The sequence below is a fragment of the Somniosus microcephalus genome, chromosome 16 (genome assembly GCF_052327205.1).
Source record: "Somniosus microcephalus isolate GS21.2 chromosome 16, FLI_Smic_1.0, whole genome shotgun sequence".
NCBI classification, from domain to species: Eukaryota; Metazoa; Chordata; class Chondrichthyes; order Squaliformes; family Somniosidae; genus Somniosus; species Somniosus microcephalus.
The window spans coordinates 61702606-61715939 of NC_141002.1; the positions used below are offsets into that span (position 1 = coordinate 61702606).

Here is a 13334-nt window from a genome sequence, read left to right on the forward strand (position 1 = left end):
TGATCCCTTGGATGCAGCACAGAGAGGAAAATCAGTGGGGAGGATCACACACCAGGAATGGAGCCCATCTGATTTACCCATCCATTTAAATGAATGGATGGAAAATCAGATGTGCTCCATTTTACTGTGAAATCCTCTCCACCCAATTTAACTTTATGCGCTGCACCCAGGTGATCATAGAATCATTGAATCAGCACATTGGGCCCATCGAGTCTGCGCCGGCTCTTTCAAAGAGCAATCCAATTCGTTGCACTCCCTGGTTCTTTCCACATTTCCCTGAAATTTTTTCTCTCAAGTTTTTATCCAATTCCTATTTTAAAAGCTACTATTGAATCTATTTCCACCACCCTATCAGGCATTGCTTTCCAAATCCTAACCACTCATTGTGTAAAAATGTTTTTCCTCGTGTCACATCTGCTTCTTTTGCCAATCACCTTAAATCTGTGCCCTCTGGTTATTGGTCCTTCAGCCATTGGAAACAGTTTCTCTTTACTTATTCTGTCTAGACCCCTCATGATTTTAAACACCTCTATCAAATCTCCTTTTAGCCTTCTCTGCTGTAGGGAGAACAACCCCAGCTTCTCCAGACTATCCCCGTAATTGTAATCCCTCATCCCTGGAACCATTATAGTATATCTCTACTGTACCCTCTCCAAAGCCACCATGTCCTTCCTAAAGTGTGGTCTGAAACACAATTGCAATAGGAAAATTCTACTCACCCCTCACCCTTGCCCTCACTGATCAACTTTGGCACTCCACTTCCTCAATGCTTCAAGTTTAAAATCCTCACCCTAGACTTTAAATCCCATCATGGCTGTGCCCCATTCTATCGCTCCAATCTCCTCCAGACCGATGTCCCTCCTGAAATCTCTGTTCCTCCTACTCCAGCCTCTTGTGCATTTCCCCTTCCCTCCGCTCTAGCACCATTGGCAGCAGAGCCTTCAGACACCTAGGCCTTTCTATCTAGAATTTCCTCTCCAAGCCTCTATTATTTTCTTCTCCTTTAAAAACCTCCACAAAACATTTAGTTTCAACCAAGCTTTTGGTCACCCCTGCTAATCGCTCCTTTTCTAGCTTGGTGTCACTTTTTCCACATGCCTTTTGATGAACTGCCATGAAAATTTTTTAAGCTAAATGCACTTTAAAAATGTAAGCTGTTGTGTCAGCTAATAATTTTAAGAGGAGCACTTTGACGCTTGTGCTTTAAGTAAATGCTTATTTTATGTTCTGGGGAGCCTTAGAGTACATACCAGTTGTGAAATAATGAAGTATTGGGGGAATCTGGAGTTCGTCAAATTTCATGATTATGAAAAAGCTTTCATTTCCTTACAGAATTAAGTAGGTATTTTTAGCATCTATATTTGGGCACTTCCAAGGAGTGACAGAATTTAAAGAATAGTCTGAAAGAATCAAGGCTCCCTCCTGAATATAAAACCAGTGGGTCGGTAACCAGAGGACACAGATTTAAAGTAATTGGCAAAAGAACTAGAGGGGAGATGAGTATTTTTTTTACACAGCGAGTTGTTGTGATCTGGAATGCACTGCCTGAAAGGGTGGTGGAAGCAGATTCAATAGTAACTTTTAAAAGTGAATTGGATAAAGACTTGAAAAAGGAAACATTTTCAGGTATGTGTAGTGTATGTGCCTTTAAGTCAGAACTACTTTTACAGCTCCTGTATACTGTAATACCGGCAGTGGCCACACCAGTATATAAGCTTTGCGCATGCCTCTGTACCCCCAGTCTAGAGATTACCCTCCTCCAGTAAAGACCTGTTATTTGTTAATGTACAGCATCCGTGTGATTATTTATCCATTGAACCACGGATCTAACAGTGGCAACGAGTGTCGATTCGAATCTACCTGCAACATAAAAGAAAGAAAAAAAAAGTCGAGGCCAGGAACATGGGCGTCGACCACGAGCAACCACCCAGCAGTCAGGCAGAGATCCAACTTCGCAGGGGAGGCTGTGGAGAGCCGGGCTTGGTTCCCCAGCCACAACGAGCAGTAAGAGACCGACAACAGGTCCAGCGCAGACCCTTCCCGAGCAACGGCGGCTGGAGCTGACCGACAGCGGGGAAGAGAGCCGAGCAGCGTCGACGGGGTAAGACAGAGGGTGAAGGGCGCAGCCGGGGGTTGAACACCGAGCGGCGTCGAGGGAAATAAAACAAACCGGAGAGAGAGAGGGTAAGAAACACCCGGGTTCAAGACTGAGTGGCGTCGAAAAAAATATCAAAAGAAGAACGCACAGAGCACAGCCAGGGATCACGGGCTGAACGGGGTCCGTGGGGCGAAGGGGAGATGCCATTAAGCCGTGGACAAGAAGGAAGAGCGCGGGAGGTGCCATTGAGCCACGGAGAAGCAGGGAGAGCGCGGGAGACGCCATTGAGCCGCAGAGAAGGAAGAGCGCGGGAGACGCCATTTTGAGAAGCCGCAGCGGAGAAAACGGGCGAGCGCGGGAAGAAAGGAACGCGCGGGAGACGCCATTTTGTGCCAGCGGAGAAGGGGAAGCGCGGGAGGCGCCATTGGTGATAGTTAACGCACACCCAAGGATGCCGAAGAGTGGCAGTATCTCTACGTTCGACAATGAAGTCGAAGATTGGGCGACATATATGTGGAACGTATTGAGGTGTACTGCAGGGCGAATGAAGTGCCAGATGCTAATAAAGCACTGGTTCTGTTAAATTCCATGGGTGCAAAAACTTATGGGTTACTGCGAAATCTAATAACCCCAGAGAAGCCGGTAAACAAGAATTTTGAAAGCATAGTAGAAATCCTACAGGACCACTTAAACCCCACACCGCTGCTGATAGCAGAACGATTTAAGTTCCATAAAAGGAACCAACACAAAGACGAAAGCAATGCTGAGTACCTAACGGAACTGCGCAAGCTATCGAAACACTGCCAGTTTGGAGCGGGACCAGCAGACACGTTAAGGGACAAGTTTGTGTGTGGGCTACAAAGTGAAGGAACCCAGAAACGGCTTCTATCAGAAAAGGACCTTACGCTGGACAAAGCTTTCAGTATGGCAGTATCACACGAAGCAGCCGCAAGGGGCGCTGCAAAGATACAACGGAGACCGCAAGAATATGGCACCGCAAGAATATGGCACCAATGAAATGTCCTATGGAACAGGGAAGTGCTATCGCTGCGGCAGAACAACACATGACCAGAAAGATTGTTGGTTCAAGGACCAAGTGTGCAGACAGTGTGGGAAAGCAGGACACATAGCAAGAGTCTGCAGGTCTGGGAAGAAAACCAACAGTAAGAAATCTCCACAGGAGAAGTACAAAAAGGTACACCAGGTGATGGACAGTGGTTCAGACGAACAGAAAAGTGACACAGACTCCGGAATCAAGGAGCTGGGTTGTCTGAAACTACATAAGGTAACCGAAATGGAGGATCACCAGACTATCTGGGTTACACTCAAGATAGATGGAGTCCAAGTGGAAATGGAATTGGACACAGGGTCAGCTCTAACAGTCATAAATCAAAGAGACGACAAGCGGCTATTTTCACACATACCCTTGAAAGCTACAGAGATTGTCTTGAAGACGTATACGGGGCAAAAAGTCTACCCCAAAGGAAAAATAAGGGTGAAAGTGACAAATAAAGGCCAGGAAATACCTAAAATGGATATATATGTATTGCCAAATGGAGGACCACCACTGCTAGGACGTGAATGGATCCGGAAGATACAATTAGATTGGCATTCCATACAGGCACTGACGGTTGAGGCCAAAAAGGATGACGACGTCACACCTGGACGACTGTCAAAAATGCTAACTGACGCAAAAGAAGTGTTCCAGGAGGGACTAGGCACACTAAAAGGAATAACAGCAACGATTAAAATAGAGGAAAATGCAAGCCCAAAGTTTCTGAAGGCCAGACCAGTGCCTTATGCGATCAGACCAGCTGTTGAAGCAGAGCTGGAAGGGTTGGAACGTTCAGGAGTACTGTCTAAAGTGGACTGGAGCGAGTGGGCTACACCCATCGTTCCTGTAATGAAGAGGTCGTTGAGTAATACGCCTGGGGAACCAAAGAAGGTCCGCATCTGTGGGGATTTTAAGGTGACAGTGAACCCAGTCCTTCACACGGTGCAATATCCACTTCCACGAATTGAGGATATTTTCGCCTCGCTATCTGGAGGTAAACGCTTCACCAAAATTGATCGAGCCCAGGCGTACTTGCAAATGGAGGTAGAAGCTTCGAAACATTACCTTACGCTCAACACTCAAAGGTCTCTATCAATACAACCGGCTGGTGTTTGGAGTAGCCTCGGCTCTGGCTATCTGGCAAAGGGCGATGGATCAGGTCCTGCAAGGGATTCCAGGGACCCAGTGTTATTTGGACGACATCTTGGTCACGGGCGAAAATGACGGTGATCACCTCGCCAACTTGGAGAAGGTGCTCACCAGATTAAAGGAGTATGGGCTACGAGCTAATCGCCACAAGTGCGAGTTTTTCCAGAAACAGATCTCATAGTGGCCACGTCATCGATGAAGAGGGGTTACATAAGTCCCCTGACAAGATTGAGGCAGTTGTCAAGGCTTCAGCACTGGAAAATGTGTCACAACTGAGGTCGTTCCTCGGGCTGGTAAATTATTACCACAAGTTCTTACCAAATTTGTCTACGGTATTGCACCCGCTGAACACCCTATCGCAAACAGGGGTGCCGTGGAAGTGGGATGACGAATGTAGACGAGCTTTCCAGAGGTGTAAAGAATTGATCACATCAAAAGAGGTGTTGGCCCATTTCAACCCAGCACTACCAATTCGTTTGGCATGTGATGCATCACCCTATGGTATTGGAGCGGTGCTGTCGCACAAATTCCCAGACGGGTTGGAGAGGCCAGTAGCCTTTGCGTCTCGGTCACTAACCTCAGCCGAGCGCAACTACGCCCAGATTGACAGGGAGGCCCTCAGCCTAGTGTGGGGAGTGAAAAAGCTCAACCACTATCTGCATGGGCAGAAGTTCACCTTGCTGACTGACCACCAACTACTTGTCTCCATCTTTAATCCTAAGAAGGGCGTTCCAGTAATGACTGCACAGCGGTTACAAAGATGGTCCCTGTTCCTAGGGGCGAATCAATATGAAATAGAATATAAAGGCACGAAACAGCATGGGAACGCTGATGGGCTATCGCGCCTGCCACTGCCTACTGTGGAGGAAGCACCAGCAGTGGACCCTATCGAGATATTTTATTCGTCAATAATTGAACGATTGCCAGTAACAAATGCGGATATAGAGACCCGCAATGATCCGACGCTGTCACGGGTATATGAATTGACGGTGAGGGGATGGCCAACACATGGCGACTCACTGTTGCCAGCATTCTCATCCAGAAGAGAACAGCGGTCAGTATGCCAGAGGACAGTGATGTGTGGATCCAGAGTGGTGATTCCACCCAAGTTAAGGGAGAGAGTGCTAAATGAGCTACATGAAGGTCATCTGGGGGGGAGTGAAAATGAAAAGTCTTGCTAGGGCTTATGTGTGGTGGCCGGGAATCGATCAACAAATCGAAGACCTAACTAAGAGCTGCTTAGGATGCCAGATGGTCCAAAATGCACCACCACATGCCCCTCTACACCCATGGGAGTGGCCCTCCTCTCCATGGCAACGGGTGCATATTGATTTCGCTGGTCCATTCATGGACTCAATGTTCTTAATAGCAGTGGATGCTCATTCAAAGTGGCCTGAGGTGATAAAAATGTCTTCAACCACTACAGAGAAAAAGATTGCAGTCCTACGGACCATATTTGCCAGAAACGGTTTGCCAGAGCAGATTTGCTCTGATAATGGACCACAGTTTGTGTCCGAGTTCCAAAAATTCATGAAAAGGAATGGGGTAAGGCATTACACATCCGCCCCGTATCATCCAGCCACAAATGGATTGGCTGAAAGGTTCGTACAAACCTTTAAGAAGGCGATAAAGGCCATGTGTGACGATGAAATTCCACTACAGCATAAGGTGGACAATTTCCTATTAGCCTACAGAAATGCGACACATGCAGTTACCAACCAGACCCCGGCCATGATGTTCTTTAACCGAAGGTTGAGATCTCGTCTGGACTTGCTCAGGCCAAATGTGCAAAGAAATGTTGAGGACAAACAATTCCAGCACATCAATGAGAAGCCGACAAGGAGCTTCAATGTAGGGAACCAGTCTTGGCCCGTGACTATCGAACAGAGAAGTGGCAACCCAGAACGATATGTACAAGGCAGGGGCCATTAATGTACACAGTGGATGTCGGGGAGAACATTGTGAGATGCCACGTCGATCAGATCTTAGCGTCACAGGAACGCGTCAACCCCATGTCTCGAGTACCTGGGGATGAACCCGACATACCGATAGCATCTACTTCAGACCCAGTAGCAGTGGAACCCAATGAACTACCCGATGAAAAGGGGTCAGAATCGCCTCTGCACCAAGAACAAGAACCTCTGGAAAGGCGCTATCCCGAAAGGGTCAGGAAGCCGCCCCAAAGACTGAATCTATAAATGGACTTTTGTTGTTTAATGCACATGTAAAAATGTTAATTGTTATTTGAATATTAGGGGGGTATTAATCTAAAAGGGGAGGAATTGTAGTGTATGTGCCTTTAAGTCAGAACTACTTTTACAGCTCCTGTATACTGTAGTACCGGCAGTGACCACACCGGTATATAAGCTTTGCGCATGCCTCTGTACCCCCAGTCTAGAGATTACCCTCCTCCAGTAAAGACCTGCTATTTGTTAATGTACAGCATCCGTGTGATTATTTATCCATTGAACCACGGATCTAACATATAGGAAAAGAGCAGGGCAGTGGGACTAATTGGATAGCTCTGTCAAAGAGCTGGCACAGGCATGATGGACCGAATGGTATGATTCTGTACGGTATGATTCTATGTTAAGATTTTTAGAGGCACTGTGTTTCATTGTCAACAGATGTCACCCTAGTGTACATTACAGAGTCAGCAGACAGGATATGCATGCATGCCTAGTGGCACAAATACATACTGCACAAACAAAAGCAATTATTAACATACCCTCTCCCCCAAAAAGATTTGTATCCGAGATTCCTTCCAGCTTTTTGATCTCCAAACAGTGGTCTATTGTACACAGAAGGATGGACATATGGGTGGAAAAATTAGCTTACTTTTACCTTACTAGGTCTTGGATTCAATGATATCAAGGGTCCTTTGTTCAAACCGATAACTGCTTCAGTACCTCAATATTGCACCAATCATATTTCTTTATTGCTACATAGGTGATTGTTTATTAAATCTGCAGAGCTGCTCTGCATAGCAACTATCCTAGCAGTTAAATGTAAGGTGTTTAAGATTTGGTTAAAGAGAAGATAATATGGAGTATGTATTCATTGGGAACATACTGGAGGCTTCAGAGCAGAAGATAGATCTCAGATTATTGATGTGCGGGCCACAAATACTATCACCCCAGTGTTTTCAGGTGGTAAAGAAAAGAAATAGCATCCTGGAATAGGTTCAGTGGAGAGCTACAAGTTTAATATCAGAATATAATAAGACTGAGCTATGAAACGTGACAGTATATATCATGGGACTTCACTCTCCTCAAAGTAGGGGGCTAAGGAGATTTGATAATCCTTGTTATGAAGGGAGTTGATGAATTGAAACAAGTAAGTTTTTCTGCCATATACAGAATTCCAGAATTGATTCAAAAGAAGTAAAACTAAGTTATTCAGGAAATTCAGACAGACTTTCTTTAGCAAAAGACTGATAAAGATATGCCAGTGATTGAACAGGAAACTTAAAGTGGTTTCACATTTGAAATTAAACAAGTGCCTGGCATCTGAAGGGATTCATTTTTCTTAAGCTTTATAAATAAAACATATATCTCATAGGAAAGAAAATGAATAATGGGATGAGCAAGCTAGATTGACCAGTGGTCTCTTCCTGCCAGAGACACTCTACTGTATTATGCTGGAGTTTTTAAAAAGGTTGAAGATTATAGGAAGAAAGAAAGGCTGAGTTGCTAAGATAGGCGGCACTGTAAGCAGTGTAGATGGAAGCATAAGATTACAAAGAGATATTAATTGGTTAAGTGAATGGGCATATCTGTGGCAAATGGATTTCAATGCTGTATAGGCAAATGTGAGGTCATCTACTTTGAACCTAAAAAAGGATAAAACAGAGTACTTCCTAAATGGTGAAAAACTAGAAACAGTGCAGGTCCAAAGAGACTTCGGGGTCCATGTACACAGATTAAAATATCATGCACAGGTACAAACAATAATCAAAAAGGCTAATGCAATACTTTATATCTAGAGGACTAGAATACAAGGGGATAGAAGTTATGCTACAACTATATAAAGCCCTAGTCAGGCCACATCTGGAGTACTGTGTTCAGTTCTGGGCACCACAATGTAGGAAGGATATACTGGCCTTGGTGGGAGTGCTGCGTAGATTTACCAGAATGATACCTGGACTCCAAGAGTTAAATTACAAGGATAGGTTACAACAACAACTTATATATTTATATAGCGCCTTTAACATAGTAAAACAACCCAGGGCGCTTCACAGGAGTATTACAAGACAAAAAATTTGACACTGAGCTACACAAGGATAATTTAGGGCAGATGACCAAAAGCTTGGTCAAAGAGGTAGGTTTAAGGAGCGTCTTAAAGTAGGAAAAAGAGGTAGAGAGACGGAGTGGTTTAGGGAGGGAATTCCAGAGCTTAGGGCCTAGGCAACAGAAGGCATGGCCACCAAAGGTTGAACAATTATAATCAGGGATGCTCAAGAGGGTAGAATTAGAGGAGCGCATATATCTCAGTGGGGTTGGAGGAGATTACAGAGACAGGGAGGGGCGAGGCCATGGAAGGATTTGAAAACAAGGATGAGAATTTTGAAATCGAGGCGCTGCTTAACTGGGAGCCAATGTAGGTCAGCGAGCATAGGGTGATGGGTGAATGGAAGTTAGGACACGGACAGCTGAGTTTTGGATGACCTCAAGTTTACGTAGGGTAGAACGTGGGAGGTCAGCCAGGAGTGCGTTGGAATAGTCAAGTCTAGAGGTAACAAAGGCGTGGATGAGGGTTTCAGCAGCAGATGAACGGAGGCAAGGGCGGAGATGGAAATAGGCAGTCTTAGTTATGCTGCAGATACGTGGTCGGAAGCTCATTTCAGGGTCAAATATGACACCAAGGTTGCGAACAGTGTGGTTCAGCCTCAGACAGATGTTAGGGAGAGGGATGGAGTCAGTGGCTAGGGAACAGAGTTTGTGGCGGGGACCGAAAACAATGGCTTTGGTCGTCCCAATATTTAATTGGAGAAAATTTCTGTTCATCCAGATCTGGATGTTGGACAAGCAGTCTGACAGTTTAGAAACCGTGGAGGGGTCGATAGAAGTGATGGGAGGGGTTGAGCTCGGGTGTCGTCAGCGTACATGTGGAAACTGACGCAATGTTTCCAGATGATGTCACCAAGGGACAGCATGTTGATGAGAAATAGGAGGGGGCCAAGGATAGATCCTTAGAGGACACCAGAGGTAACAATGTGGGAGCGGGAAGAGAAGCCATTGTAGGTGATTCTCTGGCTACGATTAGATAGATAAGAATGGAACCAGGCGAGTGCAGTCCCACCCAGCTGGACGATGCGTTGGAGGAGGATGGAGTGGTCAACCATGTCAAAGGCTGCAGACAAGTCAAGAAGGATGAGGAGGGATAGTTTGCCTTCGTCAATCACAAAGGATGTCATCTGTGATTTTGATGAGAGCCATTTTCGGTATTGTGGCGGGGCAGAAAGCTGATTGGAGGGATTCAAACATGGAGTTGCGGGAAAGGTGGGCATGGATTTGGGAGGCGACATGTTCAAGGACCCGAGAGGAAAGGGAGGTTGGAGATGGGGCAGTAGTTTGTAAGTATGGAGGGGTCAAGGGTTGTTCTTTTTGAGGAGAGGGGCGATGACTGCAGATTTGTGGGAGGGGGGACTGTACCCGAGGAGAGAGAACCGTTAACAATGTCAGCTAACATGGGAGCCAGAAAAGGAAGTTGGGTGGTCAGCAGTTTGGTGGGAATAGGGTCGAGGGAGCAGGAAGTGGTCTCAGACTAGATGAGCACGAAGAGGTCATGAGGGAAGATCGGAGAGAAACTGGAGAAAGATGCGAGTTCAGGGCTAGAGCGGGGGGGAAACCTTAGAGGAAGTTTGGCCTGGTGGGCTAGAGGAAGGAAGGGAAGTCACAGAGGTGGCTGAATGGATGGTCTCAATCTTAGAGACAAAGTAGTCCATGAGCTCCTCACACTTGTTGTCGGAAGGGAGGGTGGAGGAGACAGGGGTGAGGGGTTTAAGAAGACGGCTAGCAGTAGAGAATAGAAGCCGGAGTTTATCTTTGCATTCCAAAATGATCACACAAACTAAGGTTGTATTCCCTGGAATTTGGAAGGTTAAGGGGTGATTTGATCGACGTTTTCAAGATATTAAGGTGGAACTGATAAGGTATGTAGAGTGAAACTATTTCCGTTGGTTGGGGAGTCTAGGACTGGGGGACATAGCCTAAAAATTCGATCCAGGCCTTTCAAGAGTGAAGTTTGGAGAGTCTTCTACATGCAAAGGGTGGTAAAAGTTTGGAACGCTCTTCCGCAAACGGCAGTGCTAGGTCAATTGTTAATTTTAAATCTGCGATTGATAGGATTTTTGTTAATCAAAGGTATTAAGGGATATGGGGCAAAGGCAGGTATATGGAGTTCAGTCACAGATCAGCCATTATTTCACTGAATAGCGGAACAGACTCGAGGGGCTAAATGGCCTACTCCTGTTCCTATGTTCCTCCGTTTCACAGTTTTGATGTCCAGGGAAAGAAAGAGTTGGAGTGGGAGACTATGCACTGGGACAGAGTTTCAACATTATGGGGAACGATGAAGGAGGAAAGTTTGGAGCTTAAAAAGAACAAAAAGGAAAGTTCTGAGAAGCATTGACTAAAGTAGTATCAATAGATTAAGATAAGAAAGGTTGCAACAGAGAGAAATAGAGGATATAGGTGAAAGAGGGTTTGCCTAACAAACAACAAACCTATTCCAAGAGTGCAAGAGGTGTGCTGGAAGATTTTCCCCAGATATGGATAGTGCAGGTCCAAAGAGACTTAGGGGTCCATGTACATAGATTAAAATGTCATGGACAGGTACAAACAATAATCAATCAGAAAGGCTAATGGAATGTTGGTCTTTATACCTAGAGGACTAGAATACAAGGGGGTAGAAGTTATGCCACAGCTATTAAAGCCCTAGTTAGACCACACCAGGAGTACTATGTTCAGTTCTGGGCACCACAACCTAGGAAGGATATATTGGCCTTCGAGGGAGTGCAGCGTAGATTTACCAGAATGATACCTGGACTCCAAGGGTTAAATTACAAGGAGAGAAATTATGGAAGCTGCATTCAACTCTGGGAGACTTGGGCTTTATAGAGAGCCATGGTGTGGAGATGCCGGTGTTGGACTGGGGTGGACAAATGTAAGAAGTCACACAACACCAGGTTATAGTCCAACAGTTTTATTTGAAATCACAAGCTTTCGGAGCGCTGCTCCTTCATCAGGTGAAGTGGAGAGATACATAAAGACACAGCTTATATAGTCAGAGAATATGCCAGATGATTACAGGTAATCTTTCTAACTGCCATTTATCACACCTCGGCAGAGATAATCACAGCAATCAAAGGTGTGAATGGTGTCTAAACAGGTTAGTCAGGAAAACATTACATCAAAGAACAATGAGGTGGGGTCACAAGGGGTCGAATGTTGCAGATGCTGGGGCCTGTATGAAAAACAAAAAGACAAAAAAATATTTTTTTTGGTGGAAATCACAGCAGGTCCGGCCGCATCTGTGTAGAGAGAACAAGCCAACAATGACTCGAGTCTGGGTGACCCTACGTCAGGTGGGGTTACATGTAGCGTGACATGAACCCAAGATCTCGGTTGAGGCCGTCCTCATGAGTGCGGAACTTGGCTATCAGTTTCTGCTCTACGATTTTGCGTTGTCGTGTGTCTCGAAGGCCGCCTTGGAGAATGCTTACCCGAAGATCGGAGGCTGAATGTCCTTGACTGCTGAAGTGTTCCCCGACTGGGAGGGAACACTCCTGCCTGGCGATTGTTGCGCGGTGTCCGTTCATCCGTCGTCGCAGTGTCTGCATGGTCTTGCCGATGTACCATGCTCCGGGGCATCCTTTCCTGCAACGTATGAGGTAGACAACGTTGGCCGAATCACATGAGTATGTACCATGTACCTGGTGGGTGGTGTCCTCACGTGTGATGATGGTATCTGTGTTGATGATCTGGCATGTCTTGCAGAGGTTGCCGTGGCAGGGTTGTGTGGTGTCATGGTCGCTGTTCTCCTGAAAGCTGGGTAATTTGCTGCGAATGATGGTCTGTTTGAGGTTAGGCGGCTGTTTGAAGGCGAGTAGTGGAGGCGTGGGGATGGCCTTAGCGAGGTGTTCGTCGTCATCGATGACATGTTGAAGGCTGCGAAGAACATGGCGTAGTTTCTCCGACCGGGGAAGTACTGGACGACGAAGGGTGCTCTGTTGGTTGTGTCCCGTGTTTGTCTTCAGAGGAGGTCTATGTGATTTTTTGCTGTGGCCCATCGGAACTGTCGATCGACGAGTCGAGCGTCATATCCCGTTCTTACAAGGGCGTCTTTCAGCGTCTGTAGGTGTCCATCGCGTTCCTCCTCGTCTGAGCAAATCCTGTGTATTCGCAGGGCTTGTCCATAGGGGATGGCTTCTTTAACGTGGTTAGGGTGGAAGCTGGAGAAGTGGAGCATCCTGAGGTTGTCCGTGGGCTTGCGGTAGAGTGAAGTGCTGAGGTGTCCATCTTTGATGGAGATTCGTGTGTCCAAGAATGAAACCGATTCGGAGGAGTAGTCCATGGTGAGTTTGATGGTGGGATGGAACTTGTTGATGTTATCGTGTAGTCTTTTCAGTGATTCTTCGCCGTGGGTCCATAGGAAGAAAATGTCGTCGATGTATCTGGTGTATAGCGTTGGTTGGAGGTCCTGTGCAGCGAAGAAGTCTTGCTCAAACTTGTGCATGAAGATGTTGGCGTATTGGGGTGCGAATTTGGTCCCCATGGCTGTTCCGTGTGTTTGGGTAAAGAACTGGTTGTCGAAGGTGAAGACATTGTGGTCAAGGATGAAGCGGATGAGTTGTAGGATGGCGTCTGGAGATTGGCTGTTGTTGGTGTTGAGTAGAGGCTGTCATCGTGGGGGATACTGGTGTAGAGTGCCGAGACGTCCATCGTGGCGAGCAGTGTTCCTGGTTCAACTGGTCCGTGGGTGCTGAGTTTCTGTAAGAAGTCTGTAGTGTCGCGACAGAAGCTGGGGGTT

General features: G+C 46.3%; 1 protein-coding gene across 3 annotated transcripts in view; it reads right to left on the reverse strand.

Moving 5' to 3' along the window:
• The window catches only part of samtor (S-adenosylmethionine sensor upstream of mTORC1), a 187347-nt gene that overhangs the window by 34141 nt on the left and 139872 nt on the right, over window positions 1-13334 (reverse strand). The gene's annotated exons all lie outside the window — the stretch shown is intronic.